Source organism: Danio rerio, chromosome 2 (assembly GCF_049306965.1).
Source record: "Danio rerio strain Tuebingen ecotype United States chromosome 2, GRCz12tu, whole genome shotgun sequence".
In the NCBI taxonomy this organism is placed as follows: domain Eukaryota; kingdom Metazoa; phylum Chordata; class Actinopteri; order Cypriniformes; family Danionidae; genus Danio; species Danio rerio.
This window is the reverse complement of record NC_133177.1, coordinates 9,277,934-9,299,077: the sequence shown is the minus strand read 5'-3', so window position 1 is coordinate 9,299,077 and position 21,144 is coordinate 9,277,934. Positions and strand designations below refer to the sequence as shown.

Genomic DNA, 21,144 nt, shown 5'->3' with positions numbered 1-21,144 from the left:
ACAAGCCAGTCATCCGATTCTGACTGCATTGCAGCTCTGCCTCTCTATTGTTTAGCCAAAGGAGAACTGCACCTTCATCTGGGGCTGGTTTCTCCCAAGGTTTGTTTTTATATCCACTGGAGTTTTGGTTCCTTGCCACTGTCACCTTTGGCTTGGCTGTAAATCTGCTTTGATACAATTTTCATTGTATAAAACTACATCAGCTACATTGAAGCCCGTTGACTCAATATATAAACAAGCAGTTAAAATTATGGACTTAAAGCCATAGACTGTAAAATATATGGACGTAGTATCCGTGACGTCACCCATAGGTTTCTAAAGAGCGCAAAAGAAGCCACAAGTAGGCGCGGCCAACCGTCGCCATTTTGTTCGCGCGTCATCACGCCGACGGCGGGATACCAAACATGGGCAAAGAGGCGGAGAGTGAGCGGAGCTACAGACGCATGCTGCATTTAGGTTGGACCTGGTTCAGACACCTGGTTTACTTTGGGAGAACGCTTAATACTTTATCACTTGTGACTCGTTTGTATTCTGACCACTTGTGCTTGGTTGTATACTATATCAATAAAGTGTTTAGTCTTTTAAAAACACTGCTGTAATACATTGAGCCACTAAACATTGTTCTTATGAGGTTTCTCAACAGGAGGAAAACGCGAATTACATCCAAACACTTCAGATATAGTCTGTATTAGTTAATGTAAGACTATTAATGAAATCCAGCATAACACTGTATGACAACGCTTCAGATGACTGTTCTAGAGCCTACAGCTAATCAGTCTGACAGATTCTGGAGTGCATTACAGCTCTAAATATAAATATAAACGATAAATGATCTTAAATAAAACAAATACATGTATAGAGATGGTATATAAGTATATAAATTTACTCACATGGGAAACGGAGGCCATGTGAACGGTTTGTGAGCACAATTAAGTGCACTCAGCATGACATTCCATCAAATAATTGTAGGAAAAAAGTCCAAAAGGCAGTTGACTGTGTAAAGCTACATAAAACAACAAAGAAATACGATAAATATGCCGAGTTCAGTGGCTGATCTGCAGGATTCAGCTGAGGTGACGTGACGGCGACCAGCGAGACCTAGCTGTCACTCAAGTGACCACGCCCTTAATTATGCAAACTAAATATAACTTAATATAAAGGAAACGGATGAGTTATAAAAAAATTCACCCCCCTCACAGTTGTCATGAAGGGTAATATTAGCTGTATTAACCAAAACCTTTTTTTGTACCAGGCTGTAAACACCTTTTTTTCTGCTGTAAAGTTGGCCATTCTAACAGTGGGCTCAATTGAAATTTGCTCTGTTTTGGAGCCAGGAGCGGCTAAGACTAGCGGAATTTCGGATGAATTGCAGTTTTAGTTACTTCCGTATTGGCTTCCTTAGAGAGAGCGGGAGGTTGCCGCTTGCTTAAAGCCTATGCAATGGCATCATTGTGATGTTTTATGTAAACATAACCTACTTAGTTTTGATAGTTTTATTAAATTTAATTATCTTAAATTGTTTTTTAAATGTTTAAATAATCATTTTCCAATACTGTTTTCTGAGCTAATCAGTAGGCATCAAACCTCTCACAGAGTTACACGAGCAACTGCTAATGGTTACTGTCTAGTGCCATAGTGTAAGATCTCCTTTGGTCAATCTGTCTTCTCTGTAAAGGGAACCAAACTGTGGAATGATTTACTGGTTAGCTTAAAATCAGAAAGTAATCTAAATATTTTTAATAGTGTTCTTAAAAAGTGGTTAAAAACAAAACAACAGTGTTTGCACAAATAGTCTACTGATAGTTTGTTGGATCATGTCGCCTTTGCTTTTGCCTTCAGTAATTTTATGTAAAGAATTTTAATGCTGTGTATATGTATTTATTATATTTCCATTTTGCCAATTTTTAAGCCACCTGGACAGGTGTTGAGAATTAGCAAGTTTGCAAAAACACTTAAACTAATGCATTTGGTTGTCCACTTTAATTGTGATGTCCATGTCAAAAAAAATATATATATATATATATATATATATATATATATAAACCTACAGAACAAATAGTGTCTCTGCAGATCCTTCGGGGTTACTAGCACTCTTTAGCTATATACATACATCTAGATATCCACCTCCTGCTATGTCTCTGCCTGTTGGGTTCCTGGTTTGTGTACATCCATGGCCTCCTTCCCTTGACTCCTTTAGCAAAGAGTTCTGACCTGGCTGATAGGTAATATTCTTCCTCCTTATTCTCAACCTCTAAAAAACCATAAATGAAACCCAAATATGTTCTCATTCAGGTCATTAAATTCCAAGTTCTGGTTTGATTCTTGTATTTTTCCAGTATTCCTATTCAGCAAGTACAGAATTAGGTAGAGAGGGAAATATTGATATGATTAGATGGATAAGATATGTTTATTAGGGTGAAAATGGTACATGTATTTGTCACAGTAAAAGTGTTTGGGACAACAAATAATTTGACTTCTAGTTGATTATTTGGTATCACAAATGCATTATATGAAAAGCAAAGGCCTCTAGATTATGTGTATTTTACCAAAATATATTATTTAGTTAGGGCGAGGCAGTGGCGCAGTGGGTAGCACCTTCGCCTCACAGCAAGACGGTCGCTGGGTTGCTGGTTCGAACCTCGGCTGAGTTGGCGTTTCTGTGTGTTTGCAAACCGGTTCGGTTTCCCCCACAGTCCAAAGACATGTGGTACAGGTGAATTGGGTAAGCTAAGTTGTCTGTAGTGTATGAGTGTGTGTGTGGATGTTTCCCAGAGATGGGTTGCGGCTGGAAGGGCATCTGCTGCATAAAAAACTTGCTGGATAAGTTAAGTTGGTGGTTCATTCCGTTGTGGCAACCCTGGATTAATAAAGGGACTAAGCAGACAAGAAAAGGAATGAATGAATTATTTAGTTTAAATTTTAATTACTTATTTAGTACAGTAAGGTTTGACTTTGCTTAGTCAAAAGTTTTTTCATTTAATAGAAATAATGTACAGTATAGAATATAAAGGCATGGTGCAGTGGAAAAAGAATTAATATTGTGTATGACTCCCATGAGCTTGGAGGACTGCATTCATACATCTCTCAAATGGCTCAAATAACTATAAAGTCATCTGGAATTGCAGAGAAAGTGTTTTTGCTGGACTCCTAGAGTTCTTTGAATTCATCTTCAGTGCCTCCTCCTTCATCTAACCCCAGACATGCTCAATAATGTTCATGTCTGTTGATTGGGTTGGCCAATCCTGGAGCACCTTTACCTTCTTTGCTTTCAGTAACTTTAATGTGGAGGCTGAAGTATAAGCAGGGGCACTATCCTGCTAAAGAACTTGCCCTATACTGTGGTTTGTAATGTAATGGGCAGCACAAATGTCTTGATACCTCAGGCTGTTGATAATGCCATCCACTTTGCAGATCTCTCACATGCCCCCATACTGAAAATAACCCCAAACCATGATTTTTTTCACCAAACTTGACTGATTTCTGTGAGAATCTTAAGTCCATGCAGGTTCTAATAGATCTTCTGCAGTATATGGGATGATTGGGATGCAGCTCAACAGATGATTCATCTGAAAAATCTACCTTCTGACACTTTTCCAAATGATCAACTAGAAGTGAAGTTATTGTTTGTTGCTCTTGGGGTCGACAACAAGACTTTTGTCAGGTAGTGTATGTACTTTGATAAATGCAGTCAGTCCACATGTGGCAATCACCAGGGAAAGACCATGCCAATGCAACAACTGAGTGCCTTTCACACAGAATACATATTTGTGTCTAAAATCGCGAGATCATGCAGCGATCAGGAATGTTTTTTAAAGAGCCTTCTCTGCAATGTTGCCATCAAATAAAACAGTTGCCATGCCAACATACTACTGTAAACAGAACTCACAGCACTTGCCTTACCTCTGGATTATTCTGATTGGTGCAAATATATAAAAGTCATGCACATCCATTGAGTGTGCTTACATAGAAAAACAATGAAAATATAAGAAATACACTGTCCCATTTTGTGTATACATAAGCCAGTTTGTGGTCTCTTCTCCATATACACGCACAAAAGGGCAGTGATTGAACAGAAGTTGTCCACTGCAACCGCTTGATAGATGAATGGACCTTCAGAGCTAGCATTTTATTTAAATGGGATTTCAGTTTTTAAGCTTATTGAATCTTAAATTGAATGCACATTTTTTGCTTTTTTATGTAGAAGGAGATTCGTTGTCTAAACTTTGAAAGTTAATGCACAGTCTCCAAATAAAAGTTTTGTATTTCATTATTCTGTTATTATTCTATGATAATACTCCATTGTATTCTATATTCCTGTTCCGTATTTTGTTCTATTATTGTCCAATGTGATCAAACCTCTGGCTACCTTTTAACAGCCTTGCAGCAGCATTTTAAATCATTTGGAGAACTGATTTATGTCCTAATGCATGGTTCTCTCACACTATTCTCATTTTTTCAACATTTTTATTGCACTCGAGTTCAAAACAGAACGAAATTAAAGGGAAAACAGGACATTCAATAAAAGTGCTGGAGTAAAAACAACATGGGCTCATTCTGAAAATGTATCCCTACTATATACATTTCTGGAGATCGCAAATTATGCAGCCAGAGGTACGTATGGCTGCATTTTATCTTTAAAACGAACGTTATGGGGCGGTATGATGCAGTTCCTTTTCGCACTTACCAACTGACTGCTTACATCTGTGTGGACAGCTTTGTCACTGTTACCAGATTGTCCGGTAGCTCGCCGTGTACGCAGAGATGCAGAGAGTAGTTGACCACGATGATGGGGTTCAAGTTTGTTAAAGAATAACAGGGTGAGAATGTGGTTAAATTTGAAAACATGGTAAAAATCAGGTGAGGGCTTTTCTTTTTCTGGATTGCTTTACAAAATACTGTCGATTGGGTTTAGAGAAGGAAGTGGGTGGGTCAGTCGATCGGTCGGTCAGTCAGTCAGTCAGTCAGTCAGTAGACAGCGGCCTCTTGTGGATTTACATGAGAACAACAGTGGCAAATGACTCTCGCAAGAGAAATTTGAGATCTCAGAGACCTTTATTTAATGGGCATACTGGAATTTGTTCGGTTGTGTTTCCACCGCAGTTTATGCGCATCTTTTCTTATCGAATAAAAAGTTCATCCTAATCCGTTATGCACATTTTCAACGTTTATGCGCATCTTGGCGTTTCCATCAAACAATTATTTTATGCGCATATTCAAAATGCACATTAAAAGAGGTAGATGGAAACGTACGCTACTGATGTGGTCCAGTTTAAACCATGAATCCAATACTGTGGCTATATCAAGGCAGCTTTTAAATGTGTGGATCACTATACTTTTCTTTAAAGTAATACAGGATTTTTGACTTAACTGCCATCACTGTCTCAAAAAGATGGAGAACCGGCTTGAATGAGGAGATAGCAATATACTGCTCACTCGAGAGAGCCTCAGTGAATTCCTTCAGTGAGTGTCTTGTTGATAACTTCAAGGACTTCAATATCCTGCCAGGTTGGTGTCAGGTGTCTAGCCTGAGAACACATCCAATAACAGGTTTGTTGTTCATCCTCTGGACCACAGCTTGTCAAGATCCCCATCTTGTTGGGCATTCTGTTTTAAGCTGATGTTCAGGCAGGTTGAGCTCCTTCTAGGAAACAGCAATCTCCCTCCTCCGCTTCCAATTATGGCTCAAGTAGACCACAAGCTTTTCTTGCACTAAATGATAAAATAGCTGTTAAAAATGCTTTAAAATGTTTCAAAATTTAACAAATATTTTAGTAAATTAGTAATATGTTTATTAAGTAATTAGTGAAAAAGCACAGATTGACCATATTGAAAAAAAAATTCTCTAAGTTTCAGATTTAAACTGGGCCCAACAGTTTATAATAGTTTCCATTAGATAATATTAGTTAATGTATTCGCTAACATAAAAAAATACTTATATTGTTTTATATATTGATCTTTGTGAACATAAATTAATGAAAATGCCATTCATAACTCGCAGTGCATTGACTGATGTTATTACACGGCTGTCTGGAATACTTTATTCTGATTGGTCAGTTGCGACATTCCAAGTTATGTTATTCTGGGATAACAACCGCTGAATAACAGAAGCTCAACTGGGAACTTCAAATCACCTTGACTGTCAGTGAATATGTTCAAACCCAGATTCCTACATCCACATTCATGTGTATCTACTTGTCTGTTACAGCAGCAATTTTTGACTCTTTGGTAGTGTTTTGTAACAAAATAATGCGCAAGTTAGCGTATGTTCCTTCAGGTGTTTTCAAGTCTCAACAGCTTTGCAGTTAATTGAAAAATTAATAAATTATTATGGCTTAAAACAATGATTTCATTCTATTATTTTTATGTTTTGGGACAAGTAGTTGATGAATAAGCAGTATAAAATACATCCAGAATGGTTGCTTTACAGTATAAAGCCCTTCAGTCTTAAATAGGACAGGCTTATTCTGTTTTCTGTCATAGGTACATAATATATATATATACTGTATATATATATATATAGAGAGAGAGAGAGAGAGAGAGATATTTATTTTTTGTTATTATTATTTTCTTTAAACATAAGAACACAACTGTTCTCGTGTTTTTTTTAAAATTAGAACACAATTTTCTGTTCCCGCGAGAGACTTCCGGCGACCTCCGTCTACACAAGCAACAGCGACCATTGGTGACCAGGTGGGTGTGGTGAGCGACGCAACAAAGTTGAGAATCCTTTAGCTTTTTGCAAATGAAGTGCAACTTTCTCGAGTGACAGCCAATAGGAGCATTAGAAGAGCTCAAGGGATTATCTCTCAGTTCGCTTAGAGGCCGGTTGTATCCTTCGTGGTGTAGACCTAAACATACCTGCGTTTGCAGCAGATTGCCACCCTGAGCGACTGGCAACTACAAAGTCACTGCTAGTGTAAATTAGGCAATACACGCCGACCCATTGGGCAAACTCGTAACAGCGGAAAAACCCATCCACCTCTGGCTAAATAATTCACGCTCTCTAGATATGTATATGGCACTACGTATTCTCAATGAGTCTGTGTTAGATAAGTAAGTGCAACATATGAAAAATATTAGCACTTATTTAGTCTTTATCATTGCCTTCAACACTATCACTGTTTTCAGCAGTGTTGATTGGAGTCATCTCTGTTTTTCGCAGAGAATGTTGTTCTGTTGTCTTCATCACCTTCAAGTCCGAGGCCATGGTGCTTCTCCAGAAAAAGGTGGTTTGCCATTTCCAGGTTGGAGGAAAGTCCTTATCCCAGGTTGAGGAGTTCAAGTATTCTGGGGAACCCAGGCTCATTGGTGAAACGTAGTCCCGCGGACGTTTCTGGAGACCGCGGAATACGTCCCAGCGGGTACGTATGGCTGCAGTTTTTGTTTTCGCGAATCCGCGACAGGCAGCTGTTGTGCGCTTTTTCGCACCTCAGACGCCTCTCGCGAGTGCGGTTCTCGCGTGAACCCACCAGAGGCCGATGTCCGACTGACCGGATGATTGACTGCGCGACCGGCCAATCGGCTGACCCGCCCTCCTCCTTCCCTGAACCTAACCAATTTTACAGATTGACCCGCCCGCCCGCTCGCTTTCCTAAACCCAAGCAACAGTTTACAAAAACCATCCAAAAAAAGAAAAGCCCTGATTTTTTTTTCTACCGCGTTTTCGGATTTGACCGAGTTCTCACCCTGTTACCTGAACCCACGGACTCGAAACCGGTCGCTGTGGTCAACTCCTCTCTGCATCTCGAGCCTGCCGACGTACACGGTGAGCTGAGTGGACAAACGGGTTGCAGCGGGAAAGCCCTCCACAAGGAGGTAAGCGGTTGCGAAAGGGAACAGTGTCACACCGCCCCGCAGCGTTTGCTTGAAAAAAATAAATGCAGCCATACGTACCTCCCAGGACGTATTCCGCTGTCTCCAGAAACGTCTGCGGGACTACGTTTTCAGAATGAGCTTGGGTTGATTTTGGGGTTTGGTTCATGAGTGAGGGAAGGATGGAACTTGAGATTGACAGGCGGATTAGTGCAGCAGCAGTAGTAATGTGGTCAATGTATCGGTCCTTTGTGGTCAAGATGGAACTGAGCTAAAAGGCAAAGCTTTTGATTTACCAGTCAATCTACCTACCTTCTCTCACTCATGGTCATGAGCTTTAGGTCATGACCAAAAGGACAAGATCTTGGATACAAGAGACTAAAAATGAGTTTCGTTTGTAAGGTGGCAGGGTGCACCCTTAAAGATAGGGTGAGGAGCTCTGTCACCCAGTAGGAGCTCTGAGTAGAGCCGCTGCTCCTCCACAATGAGAGAAGTCAGCTGAAGTGGCATCTGTTTCGGATGCCAACCTACGGAGGTGTTCCAGGAATGCCCAGCCAACCGGGAGGAGGCCTCAGGGAATGCCTAGAACAGGATGGAGGGACTATGTCTCTATGACTATGTCGGTTGGCCTGGGAACACCTCGGCATCCTCCCGGAGGAGCTGGAGGAAGTGTCTAGGAAAAGGAAGGTCTGGGGTTCTCTACTTGGACTACTGCCCCCACGACCCAGCCCCGGAAAAGAGGAATATATGAACGAATGAACAAACATAAAGTCTTTAGCTAAATGACCATCTCATGCCGCTGGGAATTTGGAGCCTCTGAGTTATGACCGTGTTATGAACGTGTGTGTAGTCTGGTGGCTGGTATTTTGAGGTGTAGCTCTGTTGCCTTTTATTTCCAAGTGGTGCTCGCTGCAGAGCCATTTGAGGAGAGGTGAGCTCCAGAGAGGGGGAGCTTAAGCTTGAGCTCCACCTTTTTTGCACTTCTTCTACGAGTGATGTCACTGGGGGTAGGGTTAGAGGTGGGGTTGGTGTACGCATTAAAACAGCTTACAGGAGGAGGAGCGACAGCTCATGCTCCCCCTTCTCTGGAGCTCACCTCTCCTCAAATGGCTCTGCAGCGAGCACCCTCTCTTTATTTCTGTATTCAGGACTTATACGCACATATGTAGCATGATTAATGATTCTATTTATATACTGGACTTTGTTAATTATAAATTTTTCATGATTAAATCATCAAGTATTGCAATATTCACAAGTTTCTGCAACAATACAAACTACAGAATGCCTTCAAAAACTTCTCCCTATGAGCGCACATCTCTGCACATCTCTTTTTTGTGTTGTTGAGAGCAGTAGTTGATATTCTCCAAGGATCAGTCTGGGTGTATTTCGAAATAAGGAGGTATTTCTGTACACAGATGAAAGCAGGAAGCATGAAGAGGAGTTGTCATCATAGATCTTTACAGCCAGCGCAGTTTCTCTGAATCTCATCCCGCTTTAGATCTAAATAGGGCTCAGAACTCCAACGTTCATCTAATTTATGAGAGCAATGTGGCTTATTGCAAATAGGCTCAGCTTGTTGTTCACAATGGGGATACTGTAATTCGACAGAATGGACTCATTATGCCCTAGATTTCCTTTAAAAGACTTAAACATTTGCTTTCTGCTGTGCACATTTACCTTGGAGTGATTTTTGAATGACTTGATAATAATGTCTCTTAATTACATGATTTTCAGGGTATAAAAGGCTCTTGGTAGATTTCCGTATAGTATATTTTAAAATATACTATCAATCAAATGCATTTTAAATAATCGTACAAAACTGAAGTGCAAGAAAAAAGTCTTATTCAGTCTTTCTCAGTGTGATTGTGATAAAGGTCTTCACAGGAACTGTCACGAAGAACTAAATTATGCTACACACGCTTCCCCTGTTTATCACTTGTTGATGGAAATGGCACGGCTCTGTCAGTCAAGCATGATAAACAATTACATTTACACTCATTATATTTTATCATAATCAAATTCAATCAAATTAAAGCATCTCAAATAGCTTGCTTTTTTATCTTTACAATCATTGTGTCTTGTAAAGCCCCATCTCTATATTGAAATGTGAAGTTTATTTACATCTTTAATACAGAGGAACCCAAATTCAGCCTCTGGTAAGCAGATTTTCCCTTACAGCATTTTGGGTTTGGGCACATTGAGCCGTTAACAGTGCAGTGTGTTTCCTTGATATTTGCTTATGATAGAGAATGAATTTAGTTGCATTACATGTTTTAATGGGGGAAAAAAACATGTAAATTGGAAATATGTTCAGTGTAAAGAGCCAATTTGCATGTTAGCATCTCTATTATACATTGGGTACAGAAAATATTCAGACCTCCTTACATTTTCCACTCTGTTATATTGCGTGTAGTATCATTCCTCATTAATAAAATAAGACCCCATATTGACAGAAAAAACACAGAATTGTTACCATTTTTGCAGATTTGTTATAGAAAAACTAAAATATCACATTGTCCTAAATATTCAGACCTTTTCCTCAGTATTTAGTTGAAGCACCCTTTTGATCTAATACAGCCAAGTTTTTCACACCTTTATTTGGGGATCTTCTAATATTACTCTTTGAAGATACTCTCCAGTTCTGTCAAGTTGGATGGTAAACATCAGTGGACACCCATTTTAGGGCTCTCCAGAGATGCTCGATTGGGTTTAAGTCAGGGCTCTGGCTGGTCCATTCGAAAACAGTCACAAACTTCACTGAAAAAATGATGTCTGCAAAACTGTTGCAAACAATTTATTTGTGTTGAATTTAAACAAATTAAATTTTATAAAATTCTACTTAATTTGTTTGTCTAAATTCAGCTCAAACAAATTGTTTATAGCCACTTAAAAAAAAAAAAAATTGTAAATCCAAGGAATCATCTCTGAATATTTTTTTCCAGTGTTGCTGTAAAGCCACTTCATGTGATTGAGGTCAGTGACTACGCTTACATGTCTATGAGTAATCAAATTATTTGCCACAATTTGAATAAGACAGTAATATGATTAAAATGTTTACATGAGTTGCTATTTGAATTTTCCTTTCATGATTCCGTTTTACATGTTATAGCACGTTAATCGATTAACATCATTGTGTCACCAGGCTATCCACATTTACTTTAGGGTTTCATGTAATTTTGGGTGTTTCATCTGTAGTTTGTTGACTTTAACTGCTGTTTGGCACTTTCACTTTTTATTCGGGAACATTTCAAGCATGTCCTCTGTCGCAAACGAGATATTGGATGCAAGTATGAACTGCTGTAAGAGTGCTGTTTTAAGGGAATTTGATTCTGCACACCGTACGGGAAAAAAAACTCTGCTTTTTGTGATGCAGGTGTCTGTGGTCCTTCACTGACTCTATAGGTGTAGAGAATAGTGTCAAACACAATAGTGTGTGTATAGACCAGGGGTGGCCAACCCTGTTCCTGGAGAGCCACCTTCCTGCAGATTTCAGTTGCTACCCATTTCAAACACACCTGAACCAATTAATTAGGACCTGAACACTACGTGATAATTACAGGCAGGTGTGTTTGATATGGGTTGCAACTGAAATCTGCAGGAAAGTGGCTCTCCAGGAACAGGGTTGGCCACCCCTGGTATAGACTATCCTGTTGCAAAATGTGGCAAAAATCCTACACAATGGAAATAGTTTGATTGCGTTGTTTACATATCTGTGCTGCACTTCAATAATGGAACTAAAATAGGCATACTCCACATGTATTAATTCGATTTCTGTTTAGTTCAATTATGACCTTAATTGGATTAAATTAATTTTAAAAATCACTGTTTACTTGGTAGACTCGTAATCAGAGTATTATGTTAATCATATTAAAATCAGATTATTAATGTTCATGTAAACATACTCATTGTCTTGTTGGAAAGTAAACCTTTGGCCCAGCATGAGTTCCTGAGCACTCGCAGGCACTCACAGTACAGGATATCCCTGTACTTAGCCGCATTTATCTTTACCTTAATTGCAACCAGTCTTTCTGTCCATGCAGCTAAAAAGCATCCCCACAGCATGATGCTGCCACCCCCATGCCTTACTGTGGGACTGTATTATACAGGTGATGAGCAGTGCCTGTTTTATTCTATCCATACAACTTAGAATTAAGGCCAAAACAGTCTATCTTGGTCTCATCACATCACAGAATCTTATTTATCACCATCTCGAAGTCCTTCAGGTGTTTAGAATTGCAGGCTGTCGTGTGTCGAGTCACTCTGCCATTAAGCCCCGGCTGGTGGAGGGCTGCAGTGATGGCTGACCTTCTACAACTTTCTCCCATCTCCCGACTGCATCTGTAGAGCTCAGCCACAGAGATTTTTGGGTTCTTCTTTACCTGTCTCACCTAGGCTCCTCTCCTCTGATAGCTCAGTTTGGCCAAATGACCAGCTCTAAGCAGGGTCGTCCCAAACGTCTTCCATTTATTATGGAGGCCACTGAGCTAATGGGAACCTTTTTTTTGTAACCGTGGCCAGATCTGTGCCTTGCCACATTTCCGTCTCTGAGCTCTGAGGCAGTTCCTTTGACCTCATGATTCTCATTTGCTCTGGCATGCATTGTGAGCTATAAGGTCTTATATACAAACATGTGGCTTTCCTAATAAGGTCCAGTCAGTATAATCAAGCAAAGATGGGCTGGGTCTTAAATCGCATACTTCCATATAGTATGCTAAAATCAGTATGAGAGCTGAGTAGTGTCTGAATTCATAAAATTCGAAAAACAGTATGCAAGAAGTACCTGGATGACCTACTACCTACTACACGATTCTGAAGTGTGCATTCGATGCACGCTGCACGTGATGCCGCTCGAGACAATTCATGAATGAAAGTGAAGCGACGCATCGCTCATGTGATTATGACAAAATAGCTGATGCATTCGTCCGAGTGTCTACATACGTTCTATTCCTACTGCTCACATTCATACTGTATAGAATGTATTTTTCTAATGGCCAGGTAGTATGTGTAAATTCAAATGCAGTACCTATTGAGTAGTAAGCGATTTCGGATGCAGCCTTGGACTCAAATGAAGGTGTAGAACCATAGATATATACATTAGATGTCGCCTACCCTGTTGTTGTCTATTGGAAGGAATGCGTCAATAGAGCCGCCATTTTGGAACAGGGTAGCGCTCCTTTGAAATGAATGCAGGACCAAACTGCAGTGGAGGACTGTGGCCATCCAAAGCCAAAAATATACACATATACACATATATCTATGATCAGGACTTTCCTGGATGTTAGTATGCAATTTTTTTTTTAATGAAAACTATAATTTTACATCATTTTTTTACATTGATGGATCAGTGACCGCATGGGCCTTCCTGAGAAAAAGCTTGTGTTTGTGTGTACAGAAATGTACTATTCACCCTCCCTGTTAAATTTGATCTAATCCGTGTCCTGAAATGCACCTCCTCTCCTGCTTTTACTTCTCATACTGACGGAGGGAGCGATTCGTTTGTGAATGAATCTCTGTTATAAATGACTCGTTCACTAGCCGACAGTAATACAAGTTACTGGCAGCGCAGCATCTCGTTGTCATATTTATTTTGCATTGTTTGCTGATTTTATTTTAACAAAACTAACATAAGTCGAGTATTTAGTGCGAGTTGGAGCTACTTTGCCTTATGGTGAATGCAGTAAGTGACTGTATTATCATCAATAACGCTACCTGTTTAGCACAAATTTCAGAATATACAAAAACATTAAAAACTTAATCTTACCTCTGTAATGTTCTGCCTTTGTGCTTTGTTTTCTTTATTTGCTCAGTACTACACTCGTAGACAGCGCTAAAGTCCCGCATCTTCACGTAATAACACTTTCTTGTCTAGTGCGGTTGAATGACATTTGTCCTGGGAGCACTGTACCAATGTGGCGGCACTATTGACGCATGCTCATGGTCCCTATGCGATATCTAGTGTATATATCTATGGTGTAGAACCATCTTCTCAAGCATGATCAGAAGAACTGGACAACACCTGAGTTGAGGCAATGAGTGTTACAGCAAAGGGTCTGAATACTGAGTTCTGTGTGATATTTCAGTTTTTCTTTTTTTAATAAATCTGTAGAAATTTCAACGATTCTGTGTTTTTCGGGGTGTTGATGGGGAGCTGTGTGTACATTAATGAGGAAAAAGTGAACTTAAATGATTTTAGCAAATGGCTGCAATATAACAAAGCGTGAAACATTTAAGGGGGTCTGAATTCTTTCCACTAAATGTTGTTCTGCATAATGTTTTTTGTGTACTGTAGGTTGTGACTGATTTCATTATTTCAATATTCTTGCCAAAAGTACAGAAATTGCATTCAAAAGTCATCAAAGTCACTTGATTAATTTCATTTTGATTGTCCTTGCTGAATAAAACCATGGTAACACTTTATTTTGATAATCCATTTGAGTATTAGTAGACTGCTTAATATCTGTTGATACTGCTCCGGCAACAAACTCTAACCCTAACCCCAATTAGTCTACTTATAATCTAATGAGAATTAAGTTGGCATGTAGATGCAATGCAACTTAAATCCAACAAACGGACCATCTAAATATAGTGTGACCAAAAGGATGAAGTTAATTTCATAAATATTACTAAATGACTTGACTTTCTTGATTATCCACATGTGGAAATTTGTCTTTGGCTCCACAGCTACATTTAACATCACATATGTCACACCAAAAAACAGCAAGCAACAAAAATACATTCAACATCCCACAAATCACATTAAAAGGTGTATAACACTCGTCCTCAAATACCAGTACTCAAAAATCTAATAACAGTTAACATGGACACAAATGGTCCATTTTTCAATAAAATGAAACAAATCAATACAAAACTAATCCTGTCTGCTAGCTGCAAACCTAAACTTTATTTAAATTAAAAAAATTTAAAAATATCTTCTGAATTTATTCAAACAGCTTTTCGGTGTGTGTTTATTTAAACAGTACATAAGAAATGAATTTTCCCTGATATGGGTTGCGGCTGGAAGTGCATCCGCTGCGTAAAAACTTGCTGGATAAGTTAACGGTTCTTTCCGCTGTGGCAACCCCGAATTAATAGGGACTAAGCCGACAAGAAAATGAATGAATGAATGAATGAATGAATGAATGAATGAATGAATGAATGAATGAATGAATGAATAAGAAATGAATGTAAAATGTAGGCATGTAAAAGTGGTCAAACTTTAAACCGAACATCACACTTGGTTGAAAAAGATCTTTCAAGTGATTTTGAACATGGCAGTCCTGTTCAGAATCACTGATTTACTGAGATTTTTTTACACACAACGATAGGGTTTACAGGAAATGGTCTGAAAAAGGGACAGTGCAATGCAGTTCTGGTTGAAAACAAGGTTAGAAGAGAATAGTCAGATTGTTTTTGAGCTGAGAGAAAGAAAAACATATATCTGGATCTATTCTTTCATGTACCAAAGGGTCAGAAGTAGTGGTATAATGGTGGTGGGGGGGTATCATTTTCTTGAACCATTTGGACCACTTGAGCATGTTTAAACACTACAACCTACCTGAGTATTGTTGCTGGCCATGTTGATCCATTTACAGTATGACCACAGTGTTCCCACTAATGGCTCCTTCCAGCAGGATGTAACGCACCATGTTACAAAACTAAAATCATCTCAAACTGGTTTGCAGCCAAGAAATCTGTAGCAACACGTCCACAGGCACCAAAAATTGAATGTTTTCAGCACTTTGCTGTGTCTATACTATGGCATAACACAATACAAATAAAGAAAGTCTGTTTTCAACCATGTGGTCAAAATATTGATGTCATCCCTATATAATTTGTGTGATTTATCTGACATTAACTCTTTTATCGCCAGAATTGAGTTTTTAGGTTGCCGCCACCACCAGCATTTTTGATGATTTTCACCTAAATTTGATGGCCCTCAGAAAATGTCCTGCTAGGAATATATGCAACATAGGCTCATTCTGAAAATGTACCCCTATATACATTTCTGGAGATCACAAATTATGTAGCCAGAAGTACATATTAACACACCCAGAGAGAAGGATCCAAACGCAAATGCTGTCAAAACAAAGGATTTTATTAACTGTTTAAAACAACGACGAGCCGAGGCTCAAGACTCAAGTTAAATTATGTGATTGTTCAGCGAGAGGGAAAGGTTACAAGGCAACCGGTGTCCAAATCGGCGGGCGTGAAAGAAGTCAGGCAGGCTGGTATTGATCGGGAGACAGATAGGACAACAAAGGACAGTCAAGCTCAGCGTCAGACAGGCAAAGTTGAAGGTAGGTAGCTGGTCGTGGTTAGGCTTGCCACGACAGACGGTGTTGAAGGTGATACCGGTGTTAAGACGCAACACCGTCCCCACATTTTTTTTTTTAAGTATTCGTTTTTTTTATTAAACATTTATTTGAAATAAATGGAACATATAAATAATTGACTTAAAATGAGAGCATGCTTTATAATTAAAATCTAAACATAGCTACAGTGCTTCATATTTCATTTACCACGTGAGGAGAAAAGAGGAGTCGAATTTACAGAAAGAGGATGGCGCAATGCAAAAGCGCCTGTTTGGCAATATTTTGGGTTCAAACCAAATGCAAAAGAGAACCTGAAGACGTTAATGAGACAATCTGCAAACTTTGCCTGACAAAGGTGGCAGTATCTGGAAACATAACTAATTTATACACGCACCTTATGTTTAACTATGGGTGGGTCGCGGATAGATCAATAGCCATAAATACGCAACGCATACTCTAATTTTAAAAAAATCACGCGACCATCATCTCACAATGTTTAATAATAAATATCTTATTTTTTTATTAAAACGAGTGATTTAGCAATGCGAGTGATTTAGCAGCGCCATTGACAATCCAACTGCAGAGAAACAACATCGTGGCAACGCGAGCACTTTTTCCGAAGTTCAGCTGTTCTTTTTCCACTTGATTATGTGTTTAATGTTAAAAAAATCCATAATGAATAGGCTGACAAGAGCGCATCCTGTGTGTGCGCGCGTCTTTTATAACTGATGCCGCTCTTCAAAAAACGAAAGTTGCTTCTTTTATCTGGCAATATTTCGGCTTTTAATAAATGAAAAGTTTATTTAGATGAACCAATATTAGAAATTGCAATAAAGTAGCCTAACTGAGACGTGCGGCCACACATCGAATCTGAGGATTGATCTGTCTCTCTCTCTTTCTCTCTCTCTCTCTCTCTCTCTCTCTCTCTCTCTCATTCAGACATCGAGCCGCAACACAAGTCAAGTTGCAAAACTTAGGCAGGTGCAGCTGACAGGTAGAATAGCTGAAGCCTTTACGAAATCTGTCAAAATGCACTGCTGAATTTAACAGGCATAAATGTCTTTGAGCCAAAAAAAAAGTCTATTGGTAGGATATCTGTAAAAACGCAATTGGAGCCAAAGATAGGCTATGAGTTGTGTAGCCTATAAATTATAGGCCTATTAATTCTAATAAAATGAAAACTAAAATTAACAATTCATTGCATTTTTCATTTGATAAAAATACACGTAAACGAAAAAAAATCAAAGGGTGGCTAATTTGTATTAATGTGTTTTAATAATAATGAAAATATGCTCAGCATGTTTAATTAACGGCTATATACGCCGTCAATAGACAAGCCATTCAAAACATATTATTGTACTGTGTACTGGGTTATAACGTATATTATACAATAAAAACTAAACGTAGCATGTCTCGCTGTCATTTAAAACATGTAATTCATACCACACCAGAGCTGTGGACCTGTAGTGTTTAAACTTACAGGGCGGTTGATCAATAGTCTTACTGCGCACTGAACTCCAATCCGAGGGACTCGATAGTTACTCGCTAGATAACATTAACTTGAGAGATTTAAAAAATAAAAGGTATTTTTAAAAGGAACAACACGCAAATCTGCAACAAATAAAATAAAAATAAAACGTCTTGCCAGTGCTGTGTGTATTCCGCCACTGACAGTGTGAGACGCCCTTATGCTGCGCCTGTAAACTGCCACTTGTAAGAGAGATCAAAGCTGTATCGATATAACCAAAAAGCAAGATCATATAGTTATTAATATTCCATAACAATACTTATCGAAATATTTATACATTTACATGTTGTTTATTGAGATTGTGTGATCTGTATAGGTTGTCTGATCTTTCCAGAAGCTGTAAACTGACACGTGTGCGGTGATGTTTAGCTCTGACGAGGCGCTTTTATTTAGCCTGTAGTCTTTAGATTTTTTACATAATGTTCCAATTCTTAACATTTTTTATATAGTTTATATATAAAATGAGTGCTCGCTTGTTTAGTTGTGATCATTATGCAAGGATCATATTTCACATTCGGTTTATTCTTCAATAGCCTATAGATTCGTTAATAATAGGGATGTAACGGTATCAGAATTTCACGGTTCGGTAATACCTCGGTATGAATGTCACGGTACGGTATTTATTGAATCATTTACAGGAAAAAACAAAACTTATGAAAATACTCCAAAAAAGTGCCAAAAGTGTCAATGACATACAAATTAGCCATCTATCTGTAAGCTTTGAAACAGGAACTTTAATTTTAATAACAAAAAAATATTAAACCATGTAAAAAAAAATAAAGTTTCAATTTAGTATTGTTGAAAACTCATCACATTCAACATTTAATCACTCACTCACTTAGATAGAGATGGGTTTAAAGGAAAATTATCATATAAATATAATCTGGTAAAAGCTGGTATCTCTGGGCATTTACAATGTCCCCTGCAACAGAAAAAAACCCTCTCATTTTGGACTGAGGTTTCTGGGACAAGAGAGATATGACTTGGCCCAGGTTGACAGCAGTGGGTAATGTTGTGCATTGTCTTTCCCCCACTTGAGAGGACAAACCATGAGTAAGATAGAGGTCTCATGTCTGCATCAATCTGAACAGTGTGCTGACAACACCGCTATTCAGTACGCGCGCGACAACACAGCTGATAAGAACTCGCGCGACAACACAGCTGATAAGAACTCGCGCGACAACACAGCTGATAAGAACTCGCGCGACAACACCGCTATTCAGTACGCGCGCGACAACACAGCTGATAAGAACTCGCGCGACAACACCGCTATTCAGTACGCGCGCCGCGACAACACCCGCTTTAGAGTTTTCCAGCTCTTTTTCATCCCCGCTTCTAGCAGCACACTCCATTTCCGCATTACTGGATCTGTAGCGACAACAGACCGCAAGGGATGATGGTCAAGCATGGGCTGATGGGAATTGTAGTTTCCGGTACCTCCCGTTCGCTTCATTCGCCTGAGCAAATTTTCTCAGAAGACCCATAGTTTTACCGAGTCATGCGACTTCGGTAATATCGAAAAAAATTTATATTGCGGTATGACGGTATTTACAATACCGTTACATCCCTATTTAATAATGTATTTTATTAACGGATTGTTCATAAGGACTAAGCTGTTAATATATAGGCGTTTATGGTTAGTATTTGTATGGTTCCAACTTCCACAGTTTTTTTCAGCCTGTAGCATTGTTGTGTTTTATTCGTTATGTTAATAAAAGTTATGTTTTGTTTAATAACAGGGATTTATTTTTTGTAGTTTCCTTTTCGTCCATTCAAACAATTGACGCCAAATTGGTAATTCCCTCAAAACTCAAAGTAAAAGTATTATACGCACGCATTTATAAGCTATTTAAAAGCAGAAAAAAAGAGGAAATGAAGAAACGCCCACTCCCACGGTGATACCGGTATTACCGGTGTTGACACATGTCGATTAACCGGTGGGGAAATTTCCTCACCGTCACAACCCAAGTCGTGGTGTATCCAAAATAAAACTGAAAAATCACAGGCAACCAAGCAAAAACTGGGCAGAAGAGAATAACAGAATCACAACATGAAGTAATGAATGACAATGACAGGAATCAATACGAGATAACGTAGTGAGATATACGAGCCTGAATAGTGACAGGACACATTAGCGACTAGAAAGTGGAAAAGGGAGAGCTCAAATAGCAAGGAAATTAGAAGAGACCGGTCACAGGTACAGCAAGCCATGTGCGCACTGATCAGTAATAATGATCAGCTGAGTGCACGCTGCAAGAATGAAAAGCAAAGAGAGAAAGAGATAAAAAAGAGAAAGTTCAAGCCAGTGTCCTGACACGAATGGCTGCATTTCGTCTTCAAACGAATGCTACGAGGCGGTTTGATGCTGTTCCTTTCCTACCAGCTGGCTCACGTCCATACGGACGGCTTTCCCTCTGTTACCAGTTGGTCCAGTGGCTCACTGCGTACATCAGTGGACTTGAGACGCAGAGAGCAGTTGACTGCGATGACAGGGTTTGAGTTTGGTCTAGAACGATTCCAGAAAGCAGGTAAGACAAAAACAAAAGTCAACAAATAAAATAAACAAGTAAATAACAGGGTGGGAATGTGGTTAAAATCAGGGGGCTTTTAATTTTTGGATTGCTTTTTTTAAAACACTGTCAGTTGATTTTAGGGAAGTGCGTAGGCTCTGGTCAATCGGTGATTTTAAAAACACTATCGGTTGGGTTTAGTGATGTGGGTGGACACTGGTCAATTGGTGCTTTTAAAAACACTATCAGTTGGGTTAAGGGAAGGAGGAGGGTGGGTCAGTCGATCGGTCAGTCGGTCGGTCAGTCAGTCAGTCGACAGCAACCTTTGGTGGATTTATGTAAGAAAAGCAGGTATAAATGGCACTCGCGAGAGAAATTTGAAATCTCAAAAAGCGTATACAGCGCCATCTGGTGGATTTGCGAAAACAAAAACTGCGTATTTGGTGCTCTCCAAAAAGCTATATAGAGGTATGATTTCAAAATGAGCCTGGCTTGAATATATGAGCAAAATTAAAACAATATGTAATTATAATATACAAAATAATAATTATAATAATAATAATAATAATACATACATACATACATACATACATACATACATACCTGTTAAATTATATGTATTTGTAATTACTCACTTTCCTTTAATTTATGAAGGGGTTGCCTCATGGGAATGAACTGCCAATTACTCTGGAATATGTTTTATGCAGCAGATGCTCTTCCAGCCACAATCCAGCACTGAGAGTACACTAACTCAACTGTAATGAATAATGTATTGCATATACATTGAATTTACCAGAATGCACTAAAAAAAATCACATCATCAAAAAGTATTGAAAAGGTTTTTATGTTAATTAAAACTTAGTAATTAATCATGTGTCTAACTTAATTTTTTAAGTTGCAATAACTGTTTTTAGTCAGTTTATTGTAATTTAAGTTAAAATTACTCATAAGTAGGCCAACACAAAATATGTGCACGCACAAA

At 38.8% G+C, this 21,144-nt stretch overlaps 1 protein-coding gene and 1 long non-coding RNA gene across 2 annotated transcripts in view; one reads left to right on the top strand and one right to left on the bottom strand.

Moving 5' to 3' along the window:
- The window catches only part of ak5 (adenylate kinase 5), a 213,479-nt gene that overhangs the window by 104,004 nt on the left and 88,331 nt on the right, over positions 1–21,144 (top strand). The gene's annotated exons all lie outside the window — the stretch shown is intronic.
- Positions 7,932–10,703, bottom strand: LOC141377746 (uncharacterized). Its single transcript, XR_012390577.1, has 3 exons — positions 8,938–10,703; positions 8,162–8,698; positions 7,932–8,116 (listed from the first exon to the last, which is right to left on the bottom strand). It is a non-coding gene; the product is annotated as an uncharacterized lncRNA (long non-coding RNA).